The 27243-nt window shown below is 43.2% G+C and overlaps 1 protein-coding gene across 2 annotated transcripts in view; it reads right to left on the bottom strand.

Moving 5' to 3' along the window:
• Positions 1 to 27243, bottom strand: part of UBE3C (ubiquitin protein ligase E3C) — a 210675-nt gene that overhangs the window by 182944 nt on the left and 488 nt on the right. The gene's annotated exons all lie outside the window — the stretch shown is intronic.

The raw sequence follows: 27243 nt of genomic DNA, 5'->3' as shown, positions 1-27243 counted from the left end.
AAACACTCAAAACAAGGAAACAGTGATGTCATTATGTAAAAGATGACAACATTAAAACAATAAAGAGGGACTAAAAAATGCAGTCATAGATCTTTCAAATGGAGAGGAAGACAAAGTGATATAGAAAAGATATAAAAGATTGGTTTAAACTTAGAAAAATAGGGGTAAATATTGAGGTAACTACAGACGAGACTAACAATCCTACTCATCAAAATAAAATACAAGAAAAAATAAAGACTGAGCAAAAACAAAATCAAAAACAACAAAAAAAGGGGGAAAAATATACAAACTACTCGCCTCAAAAAATTAGGTGGGAAATGCTGGAGAGGCTGCGGAGAGATTGGAACTCTTATACACTGCTGGTGGGAATGTAAAATGGTACAACCACTTTGGAAATCTATCTGGCATTATCTTAAACAGTTAGAAATAGAACTACCATACAACCCAGAAATCCCACTCCTCGGAATATACCCTAGAGAAACAAGAGCCTTCACACAAACAGATATATGCACACCCATGTTTATTGCAGCTCTGTTTACAATAGCAAAAGGTTGGAAGCAACCAAGGTGTCCATCAACGGATGAATGGGTAAATAAATTGTGGTATATTCACACAATGGAATACTACACATCGATAAAGAACAGTGACGAATCTGTGAAACATTTCATAACATGGAGGAACCTGGAAGGCATTATGCTGAGTGAAATTAGTCAGAGGCAAAAGGACAAATATTGTATAAGACCACTATTATAAGATCTTGAGAAATAGTATAAACTGAGAAGAACACATACTTTCGTGGTTACGGGGGGGGGGGAGGGATGGAGGGTGGGAGAGAGTTTTTTACTGATTAATTAGTAGATAAGAACTGCTTCAGGTGAAGGGAAGGACAACACTCAATACATGGAAGGTCAGCTCAACTGGACTGGACCAAAAGCAAAGAAGTTTCCAGGATAAAATGAATGCTTCAAAGGTCAACAGAGCAAGGGCGGGGGTTTGGGGACCATGGTTTAAGGGGACTTCTAAGTCAATTAGCAAAATAATTCTATTATGAAAACATTCTGCATCCCACTTTGAAATGTGGCATCTGGGGTCTTAAATGCTAACAAGAGGCCATCTCAGATGCATCAATTGGTCTCAACCCACCTGGAGCAAAGGAGAATGAAGAACACCAAGGTCACACGACAACTAAGAGCCCAAGAGACAGAAAGGGCCACATGAACCAGAGACCTACATTATCCTGAGACCAGAAGAACTAGTTGGTGCCTGGCCACAATCGATGACTGCCCTGACAGGGAGCGCAACAGAGAACCCCTGAGGGAGCAGTAGATCAGTGGGATGCAGACCCCAAATTCTCATAAAAAGACCATACTTAATGGTCTGACTGTGACTAGAGGAATCCCTGCGGTTATGGTCCCCAAACCTTCTGTTGGCACAGGACAGGAACCATCCCCGAAGACAACTCATCAGACATCAAAGGGACTGGACAGTGGGTAGGAGAGAGATGCTGATGAAGAATGAGCTAATTATATCAGGTGGACACTTGAGACTGTGTTGGCATCTCCTGTCTGGAGGGGGGATGGGAGGATAGAGAGAGTTGGAAGCTGGCAAAATTGTCACGAAAGGAGAGACTGGAAGTGCTGACTCATTAGGGGGAGAGCAAGTGGGAGTAAGGAGTAAGATGTATATAAACTTATATGTCACAGACTGACTTGATTTGTAAAAGTTCACTTGAAGCTCAATAAAAAAAAAAAATTAGGTGGGAAAAAGAGACTGTCAACAACACACGAAAAAAGACATCAAAATGACAACACTAAACTCATACCTATGCATAACTACACTGAATGTAAATGGACTAAAAGCACCAATAAAGAGACAGAGAGTGGCAGAATGTATTAAAAAAGCATGATCCATCTATATGTTGCCTACAAGAGACACACCTTAAAGGCGCAAACAAACTAAAACTCAAAGGATGGAAAAAATATATCAAGCAAACAACCACCAAAAAAGAGCAGGAATGGCAATATTAATTTCTGACAAAATAGACTTTAAAGTTAAATCCAACACAAAGGATAAGGAAAGACACTATATAATGATTAAAGTGACAATATACCAGGAAGATATAACTATATTAAATATTTATGCACCCAACAACAGGGCTGCAAGATACATAAAACAAACTCTAACAACATTAAAAAGTGCGACAGACAGCTCCACAATATTAGCAGGAGACTTCAACACACCACTTTAGAGTGAAGGACAAAACATCCAGATAGAAGCTCTATAAAGACACAGAAGACCTAAATGCTACAATCAACCAATTTGACCTCATAGACATATACAGAACACTCCACCTGCAGCAGCCAAGTATACTTTCTTCTCCAGTGCAGACAGAACATTCTCTAGAGTAGAAAACATATTAGGTCATAGAGCAATCCAAAACATCAAAATATTGCAAAGCATCTTCTCTGACCATAAGGCCGTAACAGTAGAAATCAATAACAGGAAAAGCAGGGAAAAGAAATCAAATACTTGAAAACTGAACAACACCCTCCTCAAAAACGACTGGGTTATAGAAGAAATTAAGGATGGAATAAAGAAATTCATAGAATCCAATGAGAATGGCAACACTTCCTATCAGAACCTTTGGGACACAGCAATAAATGTACACATACAGAAAGAAGAAAGGGCCAAAATCAAAGAATTATTCCTACAACTTAAACAAATAGTAAGAGAGCAACAAATGAAGCGCTCCAGCACCAGAAAAAAGCAAATAACAAAAACTAGAGCAGAATTAAATGAAACAGAGAACAGAAAAACAATTGAAAGAGTTAACAAGGCCAAAAGCTGGTTCTTTGAAAAAACTAACAAAGTTGATAAACCACTGGTCAAACTGACGAAAGAAAAACAGGAGAGAAAGTAAATAGCCCAAATAAGAAATGAGTTGGGTGATACCATAAGGGACCCAACTGAAATTAAAAGAATGTCAGATTACTCTGAAAAATTGTACTCTAACAAATTTGAAAACCTAGAAGAAATGGATGATTTCCTAGAAACACACTACCTACCTAAACTAACACAAACAGAGGTAGAACAACTAAATAGACCTGTAACAAAAGAAGAGATTGAAAAGGTAATCAAAAAACTCCCAAAAAAAAAAAAGCCCTGGCCTGGATGGCTTCACTGCAGAGTTCTACCAAACTTTCAGAGAAGAGTTAAAACCACTACTACTAAAGGTATTTTAGAGCAGAAAAAAGGATGGAATACTCCCAAACTCATTCTAGGAAGCCAGCAGATCCCTGATACCAAAACCAGGTAAAGATTTCACAAAAAAAGAAAATTACAGACCTATATCCCTCATGAGCTTAGATGCAAAAATCCTCAACAATATTCTAGCCAACAGAATTCAACAACGTATCAAAAAAATAATTCACCATGACCATATGGGATTCATACCAGGTATGCAGGGATGGTTCGACATTAGAGAAACTGTGAAAGTAATTCATCATATAAATAAAAGAACCACATGATCTTATCAACTGATGTAGAAAAGGCATTTGACAAAGTCCAACACCCAGTCGTGATAAAAACTCTCAGCAAAATAGGAATAGAAGGGAAATTCCTCGACATAATAAAGGGCATTTATACAAAGCAAAGAGCCAACATCATGCTAAATGGAGAGAGTCTGAAAGCATTCCCCTTGAGAACAGGAACCAGACAAGGATGCCCTTTATCACCACTCTTATTCTACAGTGTGCTGGAAGTCCTAGTCAAAGCAATTAGGCTAGGTAAGGAAATAAAACACAACCAGATTGGTAAAGAAGTAAAAGTATCCCTATTTGCTGATGATATGATCTTATACACAGAAAACCCCAAAGAATCCTCAAGAAAACTACTGAAACTAATAGAAGAGTTCAGCAGAGTATCAGGCTACAAGATAAACATACAAAAATCAGCTGGATTCCTCTACACCAACAAAGAGGAAATCACCAGATCAAACCATTTACATTAGCCCCCAGGAAGATAAAATACCTAAGAAGAAATCTAATCAGAGTCGTAAAGACCTGTACAAAGAAAACCACAAGACACTACTGCAAGAAACCAAAAGAGACCTACGTAAGCAGAAAAACATATCTTACTCATGGATAGAAGACTCAACATTGTAAAAATGTCTCTTCTACCAAAAGCAATCTACAGATACAATGCAATTCCAATACAAATTCCAACGACCTATTTAATGAGATGGAGAAACAAATCACCAACTTCATATGGAAGGGAAAGAGGCCCCAGATAAGTAAAGCATTACTGAAAAAGAAGAACAAAGTGGGAGACCTGAGTCTACCTGATTTTAGAACCTATTATACTGCCACAGTAGTCAAAACAGCCTGGTACTGGTACAACAACAGATACACAGACCAATGGAACAGAAATGATAATCCAGACATAAATCCATCCACATATGAGCAGTTGATATTTGACAAAGGCCCGAAGTCAGTTAAATGGGGAAAAGACAGTCTCTTTAACAAACGGCGCTGGCATAACTGGATATCCATCTGCAAAAAACTGAAACAAGACCCATATCCCACACCATGCACAAAAACGATCTCTAAATGGATCAAAGATCTAAATATAAAACCTAAAATGATAAAGAGCATGGAAGAAAAAATAGGACAACACCAGGAGCCCTGATACTGGCATAATCAGTATACAAAACATTACTAACAATGCACAAACACCAGAAGAGAAACGAGATAACTTGGAGCTCCTAAAAATCAAACACCTATGGCTCATCCAAAGACTTCACCAAGAGTAAAAAGATTACCCACAGACTGGGAAAATGTTCTTAGCTATGACATTTCCAATAAGCATCTGATCTCTAAAATCTGTATGATACTGGAAAAACTCAACAACAAAAAGACAAATAAGCCAGTTAAAAAATATGAACAGCTACTTCACTAAAGAAGACATTCAGGAAGCTAACAGATACATGAGGAAATGCTCACGATCATTAGCCATTAGAGAAACGCAAATCAAAACTACAGTGAGATTCCACCTCACTCCAACAAAACCAAAAACCAAACCAAAGCCACTGCCGTCGAGTCGATTCCGACTCAACAAGGCTGGCATTAATGCAAAAAACACAAAATGATAAATGTTGGAGAGGTTTTGGAGAAAATGGAACACTTATACACAGCTGGTGGGAATGTAAGATGGTATAATCACTTTGGAAATCAATTTGGCACTTCCTTAAAAAGCTAGAAATAGAACTACCATACGGTCCAACAATCCCACTCCTTGGAATATATCCTAGAGAAATAAGTGTCTTTACACGAACAGATACATGCACACCCATGTTCACCGCAGCACTATTTACAAGAGCAAAAAGATGGAAGCAACAAGGTGCCCATCAATGGATGAACGGATAAATAAATTATGGTATATTCACACAATAGAGTACTACGCATCGATAAAGGACAATGATGAATCCATGAAACATTTCATAACATGGAGAATCTGGAAGGCATTATGCTGAGTGAAATTAGTCAGTTGCAAAAGGACAAATATTGTGAGACCACTCACTATTTTAAGAACTCAAGAAATAATTCAAACACAGAAGAAAATATTCTTTGATGGTTAGGAGAGTAGGGAGGGAGAGAGGAATGGGGGAGTCACTAACCAGATAGTAGACAAACTATTTTAGGTGAAGGAAAGACAATACACAATACAGCAGAGATCAGCACAACTGGACTAAACCAAAAGCAAAGAAGTTTCCTAAATAAACCTAACGCTTGGGAGGCCAGCGTAGCAGGGGCGGAGGTCTGGGGACCATGGTTTCAGGGGACATCTAGGTCAATTGGCATAATAAAATCTATTAAGAAAATATTCTCCATCCCACTTTGGTGAGTGGCGTCTGGGGTCTTAAACTCTAGGAAACGTCCATCTAAGATTCATCAATTGGTCTCAACCCGTCTGGAGTAAAGGTGAATGAAGAACACCAAAGACAGGGTAATTATGAGCCCAAGAGAAAGAAAGGGCCACAAAAATCAGAGACTACATCAGCCTGAGACCAGAAGAACTAGATGGTGCCCGCTATAACCGATGAGTGCCCTGACAGGGAACATAACAGAGAATCCCTGATGGAGCAGGAAAGTAGTGGGATGCAGACCTCAAATTCTCATAAAAAGACCAGACTTAATGGTCTGACTGAGACTAGAAGGACCCCAGAGGTCACAGTCCTCAGACCGTCTGTTAGCCCAAGACAGGAACCATTCCCAAAGCCAACTCTTCCGACAGGCACTGGATTGGACTATAAGACAGCAAATGATACTGGTGAGGAGTGAGCTTTTTGCCTCAAGTAGACACATGAGACTATGTGGGCAGCTCCTGTCTGGAGGGGAGATAGGAAGGCAGAGGGGGACATAAGCTGGCTGAATGGACATGGGGAATACAGGGTGGAGGGAAAGTGTACTGTCTCATTAGGGGGAGAGCAATTGAGAATATATAGCAAAGTAAATATAAATTTTTGTATGAGAGACTGCCTTGGTTTGTAAACTTTCGCTTAAAGCACGATAAAAATTTAAAAAAAAAAAGTATGTACTGGTGTAAAGGCAGACATATAGATCAGTGGAATAGAACTGAGAGTCCAGAAAAAAACCCATGTATTTTTTATCTATGGTTAATTCATTTTCAACAATGGTGCCAAGACCATTCAGTGGGGAAAAAAACAGTCTTTTCAACAAACGGTGACTACCTTTCTCTGCTACCACCCCTACTACTCTCTGCATACCGTCCATTCCAGTCAATGAACAATCTGTAGTTGATTACAGACTACTTCTCTATGGATGGAAATGTTTGCCCACGCTCTTCCTTCTACATGGTGGCAACAATGTTAATATGTAAATAGTAGTAAAATCGTAGTCCAGCACACAAAAGCTTAGGACGGTAATGTAACATTACACCATTTACCTGGGTATCTGGGGAAAGGATATGCATGATACTAGAAGAGAGGGAAAACAAGCTTTCTCCTTTTATCCTGATGTAACGCTGTCCCAAAGTTCTGAAACGGCAAAAGTTTTACTTTGATATTTTCCTACTTCACTTATCTCTCCTTCCAAATCCTGAGGGGTCTACCTATTGCCCTACGGTTGTCAAGGTGATTGTCCAAAGGCTCTGACTTATATTCCAAAATTATTTATTTCCCTTAACCCAATTACATATCCCTATTCTCTCCACAGCGATAGGGTCACTACGAGTCGGAATCAGCTCAAACGCAACAGGGTTTTTTAATTATTTCCATGGGTGGTTAGATATAAAAAGGTAAATGATCTAATTGAGGGAATTTACAAACTTATGAGGCTCTTTTGAAGAAGCCTGGCCCAAATACATTGCGTAATAGATTGCATTTGAAGCAGGATAATGCAGGAACCGGCAAGTTTCCAAGCAGCGTGTGCTGCACACACAGGTTTTATCAGAGATGGACCTAAGATCCCATGTAGAAGCCACAAAACAAGTAGAATGAGGACCCCAACCAGTAGCATCAACCCCTCCATGGGCGCTACGTTTATACAGTCTGATTGAGTCACATACACAAGACACTTACATAGCGTTTGCAAAGTGAAAGCCATTTGTATTATCCGCAGAAAGTGGGCAGCAAAGAAGAGAAACAGGTTTATGATGACCCAGTCCCTCCCTGGGCTTGGAAAACTGTCCCAACAGAAATGGAGACTCCTCTATGCATGCCCCACTTTGCACCATAGGAGGAGGACTCTTACAAAGGAGATCTGCTCACCCTTCCCAACGTTCACGCTTACATCACTGGGGGAGGGGGATGTCATCGCTCAGGTGTCAGCGTGTGCACTGTGCTTCAGGTCTCGAGTTTTCTCTCTCTCTTTGTGGCTCCTCTTGACTGGCTCTGCTCCCACAGCTGACTGGTCCAGTTTTCAGAACTGCTCTGCAGGCAACCCCTGTACGGGGTGCATCCAAGGCTCTGCAGGCTCGTGACAACCCCTGTACGGGGCACGTCCGAGGCTCTGCGGGCTCGTGACAACCGCTGTACGGGGCACATCCGAGGCTCTGCAGGCTCGTGACAACCGCTGTACGGGGCACATCCGAGGCTCTGTGGGCTCGTGACAACCCCTGTATGGGGCACATCCGAGGCTCTGTGGGCCCGTAACAATCCTGCACAGGGTGTATCCAGAGCTCTGGAGGCTTGTTACGATCCCTGCATGGGGTGTATCTAGGGCTCTGTGGGCTCATGACAACCTCTGTATGGGGTGCACCCAAGGCTCTGTGAGCTCACGACAACCCCTGCACAGGGTGTGCACAAGCCTATGCCCTGCTGTGCTTTGGCCTGGCTGCTGTCGCCACTACTGCTCTGTTCTGTGGACCTTGTAGCTCCTGCTTCTCTTTTGCTGTTCGAGCCACCGCTTAGCTCCGCTGTGCTGGTCGCTTTAGTCCTCTTGCAGCTGCTCTCACTGCAACCATTTCTCCTGGTCTGCAGTGTTACTGGTTCAGTGTTTCAGCCCTTTACCCATGCACAGCTCTTTACCAGATCTGGGGTGTTCTCAGCACAAGGCCCCATGTCCCAAAGATGTGCTCCCCTCCTGGTTCTTATTGATCAGGAGGCCCCCAAATCTCTGCGTGATAAGCAGTTTAATAGGAAAACTCCCTATCAATTTCAACGTGGGGCTTCCCTAGCAAGATCGCAGCCCAACCAATCACTTGGCAGATTGTGGCCCAACCAATTCTCATAGGCAGATTGCCAGAAAGGCCATAAAAAGGAACCCATTGTATACCACAATACAAAAACGAATATATCACTTCACAAGGAAAAGCCGGCATACAGTTAAGTCAGTCTTGTTTGGGAAAATGGCAGTATAAGCCAGTTATCTATTTTTCCAGTGTCATTCCTTGTTACCTTTCTAAACAAGGTGTAGAGTTATATATAATTTTCTCAGAGTTAACAGTTTCATCAAAATATCTTTTGAGAAACAAATAATTTGTTTGACAAGTTTTTCTTTGTAACTCACTGTTTTATTATTTACATAGCCAGTAACTATTGAATCATTAGTGTAGAAAAGACATTACTGTAGGTAAGGAAGGAAAGCCATCATTTTTAAGTACTAATCATGGGTCTTAATCATTTTGGATTAATAGGATCCAAAAACCAAACCCACTGCCATTGAGTCGATTCTGACTCATAGCAACTCTATAGGGTTTCCAAGACTGTAAATATTTACGAGAGCAGACTGCCATATTTTTCTCCTGCAGAGCAGCTGATGGGTTCAAACCACTGACCTTTTCATCAGCAACCGACTGTTTTAACCACTGTACCACCAGGGTTCAGACAATCAATCACATAGTATACTATGCCAGGAATGACAACTTGAAGAGGAATGGTGTTACATTCACCATCAAAAAGAACATTTCAAGATCTATACTGAAGTACAATACTTTCAGTAATGGGAAAATAACCCTATGCCTACAAGGAAGACCAGTGAATACAACTACTCAAATCTACCCACCAACTACTAATGCCAAAGATGAGGAAATGGAAGATTTTTACCAACTTCTGCAGTCTGAAATTGATCAAATATGCAATTAAAATGCATTGATGATTGCCGGTCATTGGAATGTGAAAGTCGGAAGAAAAAGGAAGAGCAGTCAGAAAATACCTATGGTTCTTGGGACTTATGCTAGCAGCTCACCTGCTGTCTTGTCTGCCAATCTTGGCATTCGTCAGTCTTCGCAGCCTGTGAACAAGAGCCCTGCTGTCTCGCCTGCCCATCTTGGGTTCCCCAGCCCCTGCAGCTACGTGAATCAGGAAGAGCCTCCAGCCTGGCCCCACAGCCTCGGGACGTTTCAGCCTCTACAACGGCAGGCACCATTTCCTCGATAAAATACATACGTATATATTCATACACTTTACTGATTTTGCTTCCCTAGAGAACCCAGCCTAAGACAATACATATTATTCAACTGTCTCCCAGATCACCAGTGAAAAACATGATGAACAATGGAAGCAGATGGAGACACACAAACAGAAAACTGCTCCAATTCCTGACTTCATACTGACAAACGACATAAGAAAGGCATGAAGAGTTCCATGGCATAGAAAACAAGGACATGTTAGAAAACAGCTACTTTTTAAAATAAGCGTTCACATTCAAAGAATAAGATGTCTAATTTCCAAGCTTCTAGGTGCCTGCATTCTATAAAAGTTACCAGAATAAAGAAAAATCACTGACAGCCCAACAAGGGAAACTCTTTTCACTTTTCCAAGAATCTGTTTTGAGGTTCTACAGTCTTATGAGACTATCTGAGTTAAGAGACCTAGTTAGTTATGAATTAACTCTGCAACTCAAGGAACTCAGCGCACAGTCAGGCAGGGTGGGAACTAAGGTGAGGGCTGTGTCTGCTTAACACCTGTACATTTGCACAACCTGAGAGGGAGCACCTCCTTAAAGTTTGCACTCTAGGTGCTTTGTTTGCCATATTGTTGACCCCAATGAAAAGTTTAAAGAAAATTAGGCAATTAATCTCCGATAAGTCTCAGCTCCCCTTCCATTCTGCTTGGTTTCCAAAAGAATCAGAACTCAGAACTCCTGATCTTACCTGCTCCAGGGAATGAAACTTTTTGGTCTTATATGTGGAAACTACAGCACAACTGTACTCCAGGGAGTCGATGTGGTGCCGTCAGACGAAACAATAAGGTAGGAACACCAGTCCTGACAATAAATTAACACTTTTAATTCGATCTCAGAAAATATTTCTATTTTACTTGATGCCAGATCTTTAAGAAAAACACAGCTTTTACGTTTGCGGCAATGTATGTGGAAAATTATGACGTCACAAATACCAAGTGCCTGCTTTTCAAAACACAATAGCATAGACTTTTTTTCTGAAGTTGAAATATTTTAGTTAAGACTTTCAGTTACACAAGAGAAAGCCATTTCATAAAGCTAGCCAATTAGCGGTCTTACAATCTTAAAAGTAGTCTAGACCTTTTCAAAACAGGGAATCAAAACTATAGTAGCTGCCTTTGGCAGGCCCTGTAGCTCTTTCTATGAGTCCAGCATTGCCCTAATACCACAAGCAGACAAAGATATCACAAGAAGGAAAAATACAGACCAATATCTCTCATGAACATAGATACAAAATCCTCACCAAAATACTTGCAAATTGAATGCAACAATGTATAAAAAGAATTATACACCATAACCAAGTGGGATTAATCCCAAGTATACAGGGGTGTTTCAATGGTCAAAAATCAGTTAAAGTAATTCATAATATCAACAAGCTAAAAAAGAAAAATCATTTCAATAGATGCAGTAAAAAGCATCTGACAAAATTCAATAACCATTCATGATTAAAGCTCTCAGCAAACTAAGAATAAAACGGAACTTCCTCAACTTGATAAAGAACATCTACAAAAACCCTACAACTAACATCATACTTAATGTTGAGAAAATAGATGTTTTTCCCCTAAGATCAGGTACAAGGCAAAGAAGTCGTCCCCTCTTAACACTTCTATTCAACATTGTACTGGAAGTCCTAGCTAATGCAGTATGACAAGAAAACAAAGTAAAAAGTATACATATGGGGAAGTATGAAATAAAACTGCCTTGGTTCACAGATAATACGAATATGAACATCTATGAAGAAAATCCCAAAGGATAGACAAATAGACTCCTGGAACTAAAATGTGATTATATTAAGGTGGCAGGATACAAAGTTAATATATAAAAATCAAATGCCTTCCTATATACCAGAAATGAACAATTGTAATTTGAATTTAAAAACACAATACCCTTTGTATTATTTCTAGAAGATAACATAGAAGAAAATCTAGATGGCCTTGGGTTTGATGAGGACCTTTTAAATACAAAACCAAAAGTATAGGTCACGAAAGAAAAAAACTGATAAATTAGGCTTCATTAAAATTAAATACTTTGCTCTGCAAAAGTCACTATTAAGAGAATAAAAAGCCAAGCTAAGGACTGGGAGAAAATACTTGCAAGCCAAAATATACACAGAACTCTCGAAATCCAACAATTTAAAAACAAAACTAACAACCCAATTCCAAAATGGTAAAAGAGCTGAAGAGACACCTAATATATGTCAAACAAGCATATGAAAAGGTGCTCAACATCATTAAAAAAAAAAAAAAAAAACCTGTTGCCATCAAGTCGATTCCAACTCATGGTGACCCTACAGGACAGAGCAGAACTGCCCCACAGCGTTTCCAAGGAGCACCTGGTGGACTTGAACTGCCCACCTTTTGGTTAGCCGTCATAGCTCTTAACCACTACGCCACCAGGGTCTGCTTATCACCATCAGGTAACTACAAATTAAAACGAGATAGATACCACTACACAGCTATTGTTTTGTTGCCTGTATTGTTGTTTGTTAACCTATTAGAATGATTAAAATACAAAACATTAAAACACCAAATGCTAGTGAGGGCATGAACAACAGGAACTCTCCTTCACTGCTGGCAGTCACTGCTGAAGACAGCTCGACAGTTCATTACAAAGCTAAGCATAGCTTTACAACATGATCCAGCAATCACCCTCCTCGGTATTTATCCAAGAGAAAAATGAGTTGAAAATTTAAGTCCACACAAAAACTTATCCTGCACACAAATATTTATAGCAACCTTGGTCATAATTATCAAAAACTGGAAGAAACCAAGATGACCTTTAATAGGAGAATGACAAAAGACACACTGTGGTACATCCATAGGGTATTATGCAACAATAAAAAGACGTGAGCTATCAAGCCACAGAAAGACACAGAGGACCCTACAAAAGCAAATTAGTAAGTGAAGAGGCCAGTATGAAAAGGCTACACCAAAAAATCCAAGCCTAATTCCCACTCATCACAACCCTATGGAACAGAGCAGAATTGCCCCATAGGGTTTCCAAGGTTGTAAATCTTTACAGACACAGACTGCCATGCCTTTCTCCTGCGGAGCGACTAGTGGATTCCAATCACCAACCTTTCAATTAGCAGCTGAGAGCTGAATCACTGTGCCACCAGGGCTTCTGGAAAGGTTATGTATTGTATGATTCCAACTATATGACATTCTGAAAAGGCAAAACTATAGAAACAGTAAAAAGATCAAATGTTTGCCATGGCTAGGAGTGGGAAAGGAATGAATAGGTAGAGCAAAAGGGGTTTTTAGGACAGTTAAACTACTCTGCAGGAGCCCTGGTGGCACAATGATTTAAGTGCTCGGCTGCTAAGTGAAAGGTCAGGGATTCGAACCCACCAGCTGCCCCATGGGACAATGATGTGGCAATCTGCTTCAGTAAAGATTCAGGGCCTTGGAAACCCCACGGGGCAGTTCTACTCTGTCCTTTAACAGTCTTGATAGCAATGGGAAAACTATTCCACATGTTACTGTAATTATATGGCATTTTATATATACTTTACCAAGGACATCATGCTTGGTAAAGTAAAGGGTCAGCGAAAAAGAGGAAGACCCTCAATGAGATGGACTGACACAGTGGCTGCAACAATGGGCTTAAGCATAATTGCGAGGATGGCGCAGGACCTGGCAGTGTTTTGTTCTGTTGTACGTAGGGTCGTTACGAGTCAGAATCAACTCAATGGCACCTAACAACAACAACGTGCATTTCTCAAAACCATAGAATTGTACAACAGTGACTCCTTCTGCAAACTATGGATTTTACTTACTAACAATGTGTCAATACTGGTTCATCAATGGTAACAAATATACTACACTTCATTGTTGTTGTTTTTAAGTGCTGACCAGTCACTTCTGACTCACAGCGACCCTGTACAACAGAAACAAACACTGCCTGATTCTGTGCCATCCTCACAACCCTAGCCATGTTTGAGCCCACTGCTGTAGCCACTGTGTCAATCCATCTCTTTGAGGGTCTTCCTCTTCTTTGCTCACCCTCTACATAACCAGCATGAATTTTTTTCTTCAGTTCTTTCAGCTTGAGAAATGCCAAGTCTGTTCTTCCCTTTTGGTTTTCTAACTCCAGAACTTTGCACATGCCACTATATTACTTTACTTTGTCTCCTTGAGCCACCTTTTGAAATCTTCTGTTCAGCTCTCTTACTTCTTCATTTCTTCCATTCACTGTAGCTACTCTTCATTCAAGAGCAAATTTCAGAGTCTCTTCTGCCATCCATTTTGATCTGTTCTTTCTTTCTTGCCTCTTCAATGATCTTTCGTCTTCTTTATATCTGTCAGTCTGTCATACTGTGCAGGCTTGTGTGTTGCTATGAGGCTAGAAGCTATGCCACCAGTATTTCAAATACCAGCAGGGTCGCTCATGGAAGACAGGTTTCAGGGGAGATCCAGACTAAGACAGGCTTAGGAATAAGGACCTGATGATCTACTTTTAAAAAGTGTGCAGGTAGGCAGGAAGAATTTAAAATTTCTTTTTCAAGTCTCCATGGATAGAGATAAAAGTGGCAGCAGAATCAGATGTCTTTAATCTTTGAATACTGCCCTTTTTAAAAATAGACTTTATTTTGTGGGCAGTTTCAGGTTTACAAAAAAATTCAGCAGATATATTATACGTTTCTCATATACCCTGGCAGTATACTTCTAAAAAAATTGGCCAGTGAAAATCTTATGAATAGCAACAAAACATACAGTACCGAAAGATGAGCTCCTCATGTCGGAAGGCACTCAAAATACAACTAGGGAAGAGCTTCTACTTCAAAGTAGAGTCAACCTTAATGACGTGGATGGTGTAAAGCGTTTGGGACCTTCATTTGCTGAGGTGGCACGACTCAAAATGAAAAGAAACAGCTGCAAACATCCATTAATAATCGGAACACAGAATGCACAAAGTATGAATCTAGGAAAATTGGGAGTCATCAAAAATCAAATGGAACGCATAAAGATCGATGCCCTAGGCATTAGCGAGCTGAAATGGACGATCATATGGTCTACTATGCCAGGAATGACAACCTGAAGAGGGATGGTGTCACATTCATCATCAAAAAGAGCATTTCAAGATCTATCCTGATATACGACACTATCGGTGGTAAGATAATATCCATACACCCACAAGGAAGGTCAGTTAATAAGTCTATTACTAAAATTTACGCCCCAACCACTAATGCCAAAGAAGAGGAAATTGAAGATTTTTACCAACTTCTGCAGTCTGAAATTGATCAAACATGCAATCAAGATGCACTGAATGTGAAAGCTGGAAACGAAGAAGTATTGGTAGTTGGAAAATATAGCCCTTGTGATAGAAATGACTCCAGAGATCATATGATAGAATTTCACAAGACCGACGACTTATTTATTGCAAATATCTTTTTTCGACATCAACAACTATACACATGGACCTCAGAGAGAATACACAGAAATCAAATCGACTCCATATGTGGACAGACAGGATGACGGTATCATCAGTCAAAACAAGGCCGGGGCTGACTGCAAAACAGACCATCAGTTGCTCACATGCAAGTTCAAGTTGAAGCTGAAGAAAAGTAAAATAAGTCCACAAGAGCTCTTGAGTATATCCCATCTGAATTTAGAGACCATCTCAAGAAATGACTTGATGCACTGAACACTAATGACTGAAGACCAAATGAACTGTGGGATGACATCAAGGACATTATACATGAAGAAAGCAATAAGCCATTAAAAAGACAGGAAAAAAAGAAAAGACCAAAATGGATGTCAGAAGAGACTCTGAAACCTGTTCTTGAACATAGAGCAGCTAAAGAAGAAATGATGAAGTAAAAGAGGTGAACAGAAGATTTCAAAGGGCAGCTCAAGAAGACAAAGTGTTGTAATGAAATGTGCAAAGACTTGGAGTTAGAAAATCAAAAGGGAAGAACATGCTTCACATTTCTCAAGCTGAAAGAGCTGAAGAAATAATTCAAGTCTCAAGCTGCAATACTGAAAGACTCTATGGGCAAAATATTGAATGACCTAGGAAGCATCAAAAGATGATGGAGGGAATACACAGAGTCACTGTACCAAAAAGAACTGGTTGACATTCAACCATTTCAGGAAGTAGCATATGAGCAAGAACCGATGGTACTGAAGGAAAATCCAAGCTGCACTGAAGATACTGGCGAAAAACAAGGCTACAGGAATTGACAGAATAATAACTGAGATGTTTAAACAAATGGTTGCATTGCTGGAAGTGCTCACTGTCCTGACTTTAAACCATGCAGTATCCCCTTGTTCTGTCTGATCTCTTGTGCAGGTTCCTCGTGAGCACAATTTAGTGTTCTGGAATTTCCATTCTTTGCAATGTTACCCATCATTTGTTATGATTCACACAGGTGAATGCCTTTGCATAGTCAATAAAACACAGGTAAACATCTTTCTGGTATTCTCTGTTTTCAGCCAGGATCCATCTGACATTAACCATGATAACTCTGGTTCCACGTCCTCTTCTGAATCTGGCCTGAATTTATGGCAGTTCCCTGTCAATATACTGCTGCAGTTGCTTCTGAATGATCTTCAGCAAAATTCTACTTGCATGTGATATTAATGACATTGTTCGATAATTTCTGCATTTGGTTGCATCACACATCTTGGGAATAGGCATAAATATGGATCTCTTCCAGTGAGTTGGCCAGGGAGCTGTCTTCCAAATCTCCTGGCATAGACAAGTGAGCGCTTCCAGTGCTGCATCAGTTTGTTAAAACTTCTCAATTGATATTCCATCAATTCCTGGAGCCTTGTTTACGCCAATGCCTTCAAGTGCAGCTTGGACTTCTTCAAGAAGTAGCATATGATCTTGGTTCCTGATCATATGCTACCTCTTGAAATGGTTGAACATCAACCAATTCTTTTTGGTATAATGTCTCTATGTATTCTTTCCATCTTCTTTCAACTGTGTGGATCCTAACAAATTACGGATAACATTGCAAAGAATGGGAATTCCTGAACACTTAACTGTACTCATACAGAACCCATACACAGACCAAGAGGCAGATGTCTGAACAGAACAAGGGATAATGCATGGTTTAAAGTCAGGTAAGGTGTGCACCAGGGTTGTATCCTTTCATCGTACTTATTCAATCTTTATGCTGAGCAAATGATTTGAGAAGCTGGACGATATGAAGAAGAATGTGGCATCATAATTGGAGGAAGGCTCCTTAACTATCCGCAATATGCTGATGACACAATCTTGCCTGCAGAAGCAAAGAGGACTTGAAGCACTTACCGATGAAGTATGGGTTACACTTCAACATAAAGTAGGCAATAATTTTCACAGCTGGACCAATAAGCAACATTATGATAAACGGAGAACAGACTGAAGTTGTCATGGATTTCATTTTACTTGGATCCACTATCAACACCCGTGGAAGCAGCAGTCAAGAAACCAAACGACATATGGCACTGGGCAAATCTGCTGCAAAAGACCTCTTTAAAGTGTTGAAAAGCAAAGATGTCACCTTGAAGACTAAGGTGCACCTAACGCAAGCCATGATATTTTCAATCACTTCATATGCAATCGAAAGGTGGACAACGAATAAAGAAGGCCAAAGCAGAATTGATACCTCTGAATTACGGGGCTGAACAAATCTTAGAAAAAATACAGTCAGAATGCTCCTTGGAACCGCAGATGGAGGGACTTCATCTCAAGTACTTTGGATGTTACATCAGGAGGGACAAGTCCCTGGAGAAGGACATCATGCTTGGTAAGGTAGAGGGTGAGCGAAAAAGAGACCCTCAAAGAGACAAACTGACACAGCGCCTGCAACAATGGCCTCACACATAACCACGATTGTGAGGATGGCCCAGGACCTGGCAGTGTTTCATTCTGTTGTACCTGGGGTCGCTATGCGTCGGAACCGACTCAACAGAACCTAACAACAACCAGCATACACTTTATGTCCACACCCATCCCCACCTTTTTTCCTTTAAATCTCAAAATATTTCCTTCTTCCTGCTCACAACTGATTTCTTCACCCTCCTGCCTCCTTCAGGACCCTGAAAGTCACTCAACTCCTTTCTTTCTTCTATTTTCAACCTCTGCCTCCTCTCTACCGGCTCCTCCTATAGTCTATAAATTTGCTCAATTTTCTCCTATTCTAAAAAACAAACAAAAATTTTTCATACACCCTGAATTTCCCTCTATCTGGCATCCAAGGTTATTCTGGTCCTTTTCTACCTACTTTTTGACTTCCCCTCAACTCTGCAGTAAGCTGCAACCAGACTTTCAGCAGAAAAACCTAATACCCTACAGAATTCCATTGGTGTCGAGTCAATTCCAACTCATACAGCTGTATCTGGAAACCCTGGTGGCATAGTGGTTAAGAGCTACAGCTGCTAACCAAAAGGTCGGCAGTTCAAATCCTCCAGGCCCTCCTTGGAAATGCCATGGGGCAGTTCTACTCTGTCCTATAGGGTTACTATGAGTTGGAATCGACTCGACAGCAAGGGGTTTTATATGGTTATAGCTGTATCTAATGTCACCAAATTCTTCGTTTTTCAAAATTCAATATATTGTTAGCATTTACCTCACTACATCTCTGAAGTACTTAGCATTGCTTTTTTCTGAAACTCTTCCCTGGATACCACTACTGCCCTCCTACCACTCTGACCTATGATTCTTTCATTAGTTCCCCTGTCCCAAAACTTATTAAATGTTGTAGTACCCCAGAAATCCCTCTACATCCCAAACTCCAGACCCTTTCTAAGTGCTTTCACTCCAAGTCACTTAGCTGCTAACTCCCAAATATGCATCTCTAACCCAGACTTTTCCATGGAGTTTCACATGTGTACGATCCAACTGCCTGGTAAACATTCCCACCTATGTCCCATAAGAACTGTCATAAAGCAACATTACTGAGTCTCTTTAAAGTAAAAGCAAAAGAGATTTATTGAGGAATACAGCAATTCTTTGCTACCCAAAGGAATCTGGGTAGCAAAGAACAATCAGGCAGTTACAAACTACTCCATTTTGCTGGAGCTGAGAAGAGATATTCATAGTGGAAAGCAGAAACTTTTCAGCAAGACAATCTAACGTCCAGGTGGCCTAAGATATGACACTTCTTGAAAGACCAAAAGCAGAAGAAAAACATTCAGTTAAGGGCTGCAGAGGATACACGACTAGCAAGATAAGAGAGGATGAACACCTCCTATTGGGGGCCTTTGGTTAATCTATTTTACACATACTAAAAAGCTGCCCCTCCCTTGTTTGCCCAGCAACAGTCATGAGCTACTTTCTCAGAAAAAGAAGTGGAGCCTAAGACAAAATGGAGTCTGAGCCAGACCATGTGTCAGCCATTTTAGTTAGGCCAAGTGACTCATTTTTAGGGTGCCCTTACACAGAACCTAGACATACCCTTCAACAACCGCTTCCTCTTTTTGGAGAACCTACCCTCACCCTTCACACATATCTAGACTGTACCAAAAGACTCCAATTCCCTCCCCAGATTCAGCTTCTCAGGTGGAAACCTAAGCCAGGCCAATCACATTATCTTTCTTGAGAATTTGAAATTGACACCTGAAGAAGGAAATCATAAAAGGCAAAGAAGATGTGCAAGTGAATAAGGGAAAGTCAATCAGTAGAGAGACAAGACGGAAGGAGATGGAAAAAGGAGACCATGCAGCCCAGGAAGAAAGACTGAATAACGACCTTGGTGCTGATGTCTTGGCATCTAGTTATATTTCTGGCTTTAACATTCTGTAAGATGCCATCATAACTCTTCTAATAAATTCCTTTCTTCTCTCTCTCTGTTGTTTGTTTGTTTTGGGGGGGTGAGGGAGCATATACTGGGCCAGTTCAATGGATTTCTTTACTTACAACCAAATGACCCTTAAGATATTTTCCTGTGTACTACCAAAAAAGAAAAAAAATATTGCTGGTTAAACTATGTCATTCCATCGAGAGGTATCCTGATTTCAGAAATATTAAAAAGTGAAAACTTCTGTGACTTATAATCAATGAAACCCAGTATATAACTTCTCCATGTGTATCTTCCATATGCCTGAAATACTATTGTTTTCCACCTACCCATTCTTCAAGACCAACCTCAAACTCTAACTCCTCCTGTATCAGCCCCATGGGAAATCCAAAACGTATTTAATTACTGTCTATTGTTATTGAACTTTTAGTTAAGTCTTAACTCCCCAACAAGATTATAAACTCCTTGAGGGCAAGGACTTTTTCTTATTTTTCAGATCCTACACAGAACATTTAACCAACTGCCATGACCCAGAGCCTTTACAAATAATAAACACACGAAATGTTCGTTTAATTTTGGGGGAAAAAAATTTATTCAATGAGTGGTAAGTATTCAGTTTTCCACTAATGTCAGGAAAAAAAGGAAGATTTCAAAGACTATTTTAAGACAATGGGGGAAAGATCCTAATAGCTTTTTTTTTTTTAGGTAGCAACAAAGAGAATTGAGGAAAACCACTACATGTAGCTGCTCAAAATCATTAGTTGTCAGGAAACTTAAAATCACAATGAAATGTCACTACATCCTCATCAGAAGTGTCAAAATATAAAGGACTTATAATACCCAAAACTGGCAAGGGTATGGAGCAACGGAAAGTCTCATACACGGCTGGAGTGTGAACAGGCGCTGAAGAAAATGGCTTCCCTGCGTGCACTAGAGTTAAACATACGCTTAACTTATGATAAATGAGCGGTGGCTGTCTGTCCTTTTGTCATGAGTTACACCTACGTTTAACTCTAGCACATACTGTGAAGCAGTTTTCCTAAGAGTCTGCTTCACACTCCAGCAATATATGAGACTTTCAGTTGCTCCACCTCCTTGCCAATACTTATGTCAAGAAAGCAAAAGGTCATTAAAAAGACAAGAAAGAAAAGACCAAAATGGATGTCAGAAGAGACTCTGAAACTTTATTTTCAACATACAGTAGCTAAAGCGAATAGAAGAAATGATGAAGTAAAACAGCTTAACAGAAGATTTCAAAGGGTAGAAAGAAATAAAGAAAAAATTCAAGCCTCAAATTGCAATTTTGCTGGACGCTATGGACAATATATTGAACAGCACAGGAAGCATCAAAAGATGGAAGGAATACACAGTCACTGTACCAAAAAAAAAACTGATCAACATTCAACCATTTCAGGAGGTAGGACATGATCAAGAACCGATGACACCGAAGGGAGAAGTCTAAGCTGCACTGAAGGCATTAGGGAAAAACAAGGCTCCAGGAATTGATGGAATGTCAATTGAGATGTTCCAACAAATGGATGCAATGCTGGAAGTGCTCACCTGTCCATGTCAAGAAATTTGGAAGACAAGTACATAGCCAACCAACTGGAAGAGATCCACACTTGTGCCAATTCCAAAGAAAGGTGATCCAGCAGAATGTGGATTAGCTCATACTGGGGTACAAAATATCAGTCCCTTGGCTCAAGAGGGAACAACTCTGGGATGCCAGCCATGCTACTGAGTTCCCTGGACTTCAGCTGAGAAGACACCCTTGCTTGGCTTTTCCCCAGCCTTATCTGGCTTCCCTCACTCCTTTTACTCTTCAAGATCACTTGTATCAAGAATCTCATTCTCAGGCTCTTCTAGGAAACCTGAACTAAAGCATGTACACTTGATATTTGGGAACTTCACTGTATATACATTCATGCCTCAATAAAAAGAAAGAAAATTCTTTGCTCAGTTAAAAAAGCAAGATATTGAGATTCTGATCAATAGATAACTCCTTTCCTCTGAAGAGAAATGTATTACTTGCTGAAAAACAAGGATCAACACCCACAGTGGCAGGACATGCTAGAGCATTATCTGTAACAGAAGTTACAAGATCTTATATAATGAAGTGACATGGATTTTAAGCTGGTATTCTGCCGCTAACTTGCAGTGTGACTGGCAAGCACTCTACTTCTATCTATCTCACCTTCCAAACTTGTAAAATAGATGTGGCCCTGCAGCTTCCTGAAGTCTCTTCTAACTACAAAAGCCCTTTCACTCCATGCGAAATTTTCACGAACACATCAGCCCCTAAATGCCAGGAAGTAACTGCCACCCCTGCACAGTACCTACTTCCTACCAACACAAACTACCTTTTGACTCCTCCCTACTTCAATACTGCTCATCTGTAGTGTAGTGGCTAAGAACTCGGCTACTAAGCAAAAGGCTGGCAGTTTGAATCCACCTTGGAAACCCTACGGGGCAGTTCTACTCTGTCCCGTAGGGTTGCTATGAGTTGGGATCAACTTCACAGCAATGGGTTTGATTTTTTTTTTTTTTGGTCTGACTGGAAGAGGCACAACAGAAGATAATGCTTGAAGAACCCAATAACTATCATACAAAGTTAAAAACTATCAGCACGTTTCTCTCCCAACTCCCCAACCAGGTTCCCTTTCTCTACCCCAAGGGAACATCATACATACACCTTCACGGCACATTAAAAAAAAAAAAAAGTATATTCCCTACTTGCACTTAATCATCCATTCGGGGTCATATACCAACCCACAGTTATTAAGTGAAAATAATAAGCAAATGCATTTTTAAAAATCTTTGGTAAACAAGCAGCTAAAATGAATTCAATTAAACTTCTCAAGCTTTCCAGCCATAGGGTCCATGCTTTTATTTTTAATTTGGTAAAACGAAAACACAGGCAGAAAAGGGATTCACGGGCCAGTTGAGTAGAGAAGTGGTGGAAAGCAAACGGCAGAAGCAATGCCAACAATGATGCTGTATTAACCAAAACCAAACCCAGTGCCGTCGAGTCGATTCCGACTCACAGCGACCCTACAGGACAGAGCAGAACTGCCCCACAGAGTTTCCCAGGAGCACCTGGCGGATTCGAGCTGCTGACCCTTTGGTTAGCAGCCATAGCACTTAACCACTACGCCACCAGAGTTTCTGTTGCTCTATTACTTGTTAGCAATTCCACTGTATCGGCAGGTATCACTCATCAAAAATGGACAGCTGAGAATTTTAGAATCGGGGGAGAGCAGGACAATCATAGTTTGTCCACCCTTATCCTCGACAATTATCATAAGAATAATCATATGACCAATCATAATACAAAAATGTCCTAAAGCCTCCTCAGAAATATGTTTCCAAAAAACTAATAAAGACTAATTCTTATACTCTGAGATTCAAACAGGGTCCTAATTAGGAGAACATCTGCTCCAATTTCAGGGATTATTGATATTAAAAACACATACTGCTTTTTATTTTCTACAATAGAAAATAATCTTTAGGTAATATTTTAAAATCATTATGTCAAGTGTGATAAAGTAAAGAGCGTTTCTGCAAGGGAACATTCTGCTCTCTGTCTCGTCTAAGAGTCACTTCACCTTTAATATAAAAAATGTGCCAAAGTTTTTTTTCACGACCTAACTTTAAAGTACTCTACACATTCAGCATACTTGCAGATTCTGAAATGTAATGAATAGAAATTATTGGTGACTCTAATCTTTTTTTTTTTTTTTTCTAATATACAAAGACCTTTATATGAGCCCTTCCTTCAAGATCTTTTAAATAAAAAAAAAAAAGGAAATATCTGCGCAGGCTTTCTGCTCTCATTACCGAAGCAGCATCCACGTTCGGCCTCCCTAGTGATGTAAACACCTCCCGCCGACACCGGCTACACCGAAAAAATCACCGTCCGATTTCAGGAAGTGGCTCCCTGCCAACACACTGCCCAGAACCCTGGCTCCCTACCGATCACACTGCCCAGAACCCTGGCTCCTTACCCATCCAGCTGCCCAGAACCCTGGCTCCCTACCAACACACTGCCCAGAACCCTGGCTCCCTACCGATCACAATGCCCAGAATCCTGGCTCCTTACCCATCCAGCTGCCCAGAACCCTGGCTCCTTACCGATCACAATGCCCAGAACCCTGGCTCCCTACCAACACACTGCCCAGAACCCTGGCTCCCTACCGATCACAAAGCCCAGAACCCTGGCTCCTTACCCATCCAGCTGCCCAGAACCCTGGCTCCCTACCGATCACACTGCCCAGAACCCTGGCTCCTTACCCATCCAGCTGCCCAGAACCCTGGCTCCCTACCAACACACTGCCCAGAACCCTGGCTCCCTACCGATCACAATGCCCAGAACCCTGGCTCCTTACCCATCCAGCTGCCCAGAACCCTGGCTCCCTACCAACACACTGCCCAGAACCCTGGCTCCCTACCGATCACAATGCCCAGAACCCTGGCTCCTTACCCATCCAGCTGCCCAGAACCCTGGCTCCCTACCGATCACACTGCCCAGAACCCTGGCTCCTTACCCATCCAGCTGCCCAGAACCCTGGCTCCCTACCAACACACTGCCCAGAACCCTGGCTCCCTACCGATCACAATGCCCAGAACCCTGGCTCCTTACCCATCCAGCTGCCCAGAACCCTGGCTCCTTACCGATCACAATGCCCAGAACCCTGGCTCCCTACCAACACACTGCCCAGAACCCTGGCTCCCTACCAACACACTGCCCAGAACCCTGGCTCCCTACCGATCACAATGCCCAGAACCCTGGCTCCCTACCAACACACTGCCCAGAACCCTGGCTCCCTACCGATCACAATGCCCAGAACCCTGGCTCCCTACCGATCACAATGCCCAGAACCCTGGCTCCCTACCAATCACACTGCCCAGACCCTGGCTCCTTACCAACACACTACCCAGAACCCTGGCTCCTTACCGATCTCACTGCCCAGAACCCTGCCTCCTTCCCGATCCCGCTGCCCAGAACTCTGGCTCCCTACCGATCACACTGCCCAGAACCCTGGCTCCTTACCAATCCCGCTGCCCAGGACCCCAGCTCCTTACCGATCCCACTGCCCAGAACTCTGGCTCCTTACAGACACGCTGCCCAGAAGCCTGACTCCTTACTGACCCCGCTGCCCAGAACCCTGGCTCCCTGCCAATCCCGCTGCCCAGAACCCTGGCTCCCTACCGCCACACTGCTCAGAACCCTGGCTCCTCACCGACACACTGCCCAGAACCCTGCCTCCTTCCCGATCCTGCTGCCCAGAACCCTGGCTCCCTACCGATCACACTGCCCAGAACCCTGGCTCCTTACCGATCACACTGCCCAGAACCCTGGTTCCTTACCGATCCTGCTGTCCAGGACCCTGGCTCCTTACCGATCCCACTGCCCAGAACTCTGGCTCCTTACCAACACGCTGCCCAGAACCCTGGCTCCTTACCGATCCCGCTGCCAAAAGCCTGGCTCTTTACCTATCTCGCTACCCAGAACCCTGGCTCCCTACTGATCATGCTGCCCAAAACTCTGGCTCCCTACCGATCTTGCTGCCCAGAGCCCTGGCTCCCTACCGATCACACTGCCCAGAACCCTGGCTCCCTACTGATCAAGCTGCCCAGAACCCTGGCTCCTTACCGATCAGGCTGCCCAGGGCCCTGGCTCCCTACCGATCACACTGCCCAGAACACTGACCTTACCGATCCCACCGCCCGGAACCCAGGGGTTCCTTACCAATCTCGCTGCCCGGAACCCTGGCTCCCTACTGATCCTGCTGCGCAGAAGCCTTGTTCCTTGCCAATATCGCTGCTCAGAATCATGGCTCCCTACTGATCCCACTGCCCAGAACCCTGGCTCCTTACTCATCCCGCTGCCCAGAACCCTGGCTCCTTACAGACATGCTGCCCAGAAGCCTGACTCCTTACTGACCCCGCTGCCCAGAACCCTGGCTCCCTGCCGATCACACTGCCCAGAACCCTGGCTCCCTACCGACACACTGCCCAGAACCCTGGCTCCTTACCAACACGCTGCCCAGAACCGTGGCTCCCTACTGATCCCGCTGCCCAGAACCCTGGCTCCCTACCGATCCCGCTGCCCAGAACCCTGGCTCCCTACCGATCCCGCTGCCCAGAACCCTGGCTCCCTATCGATCCCACTGCCCAGAACCCTGTTCCGTGTACCGATCCCGCTGCCAAGAACCCTGGCTCCTTACCAACACGCTGCCCAGAACCCTGGCTCCTTACAGACACGCTGCCCAGAAGCCTGACTCCTTACTGACCCCGCTGCCCAGAACCCTGGCTCCCTGTCGATCCCGCTGCTGAGAACCCTGGCTCCCTACCGATCACACTGCTGAGAACCCGGGCTCCCTACCGATCACACTGCCCAGAACCCTGGTTCCCTACCAATCACACTGCCCAGAACTCTGGCACCCTACCGATCCCGCTGCCCAGAACCCTGGCTCCCTACCGATCTCGCTGCCCAGAACCCTGGCTCCCTACCGATCCCGCTGCCCAGAACCCTGGCTCCTTACCGACACGCTGCCCAGAACCCTGGCTCCTTACCCACACGCTGCCCAGAACCCTGGCTCCTTACCCACACGCTGCCCAGAACCCTGGCTCCTTACAGACACGCTGCCCAGAAGCCTGACTCTTTACCAACCGTGCTGCCCAGAACCCTGGCTCCTTACCGATCCTGCTGCCCAGTACCCTGGCTCCCTACCGATCCCGCTGCCCAGAACCCTGGCTCCTTACCCATCCCGCTGCCCAGAACCCTGGCTCCTTACCGATCCCGCTGCCCAGAACCCTGGCTCCCTACCGATCCCGCTGCCCAGAACCCTGGCTCCCTACCGATCCCGCTGCCCAGAACCCTGGCTCCCTACCGATCCCGCTGCCCAGAACCCTGGCTCCTTACCCATCCCGCTGCCCAGAACCCTGGCTCCTTACCCATCCCGCTGCCCAGAACCCTGGCTCCTTACCCATACGCTGCCCAGAACCCTGGCTCCTTACAGACACGCTGCCCAGAAGCCTGACTCCTTACCGACCGCGCTGCCCAGAACCCTGGCTCCTTACCGATCCCGCTGCCCAGAACCCTGGCTCCCTACCGATCCCGCTGCCCAGAACTCTGGCTCCTTACCCATCCCGCTGCCCAGAACCCTGGCTCCTTACCCATCCCGCTGCCCAGAACCCTGGCTCCTTACCCATCCCGCTGCCCAGAACCCTGGCTCCTTACCCATCCCGCTGCCCAGAACCCTGGCTCCTTACTCATCCCGCTGCCCAGAACCCTGGCTCCTTACCGATTCCGCTGCCCAGAACCCTGGCTCCCTACCGATCCCGCTGCCCAGAACCCTGGCTCCCTACCGATCACACTGCCCAGAACCCTGGCTCCCTACCAATCCCGCTGCCCAGAACCCTGGCTCCCTACCAATCTCGCTGCCCAGAACCCTGTCGCCCAGCTCTTCCACCTGGTTTACCATGTCAGGGTCCCAGCAGCGCTCCGCAAACTGGAACTGCAGACTGCTGACTTAAAGCAGCACCCTAACGCAGCAACATGCTAGCGGTCGCCTCGAACCGCCAGAC

The sequence above is a fragment of the Loxodonta africana genome, chromosome 22 (assembly GCF_030014295.1).
Source record: "Loxodonta africana isolate mLoxAfr1 chromosome 22, mLoxAfr1.hap2, whole genome shotgun sequence".
Taxonomy (NCBI): Eukaryota; Metazoa; Chordata; class Mammalia; order Proboscidea; family Elephantidae; genus Loxodonta; species Loxodonta africana.
Note: the sequence above shows the minus strand (reverse complement) of the source record. Positions and strands in the feature narration are given on the sequence as shown.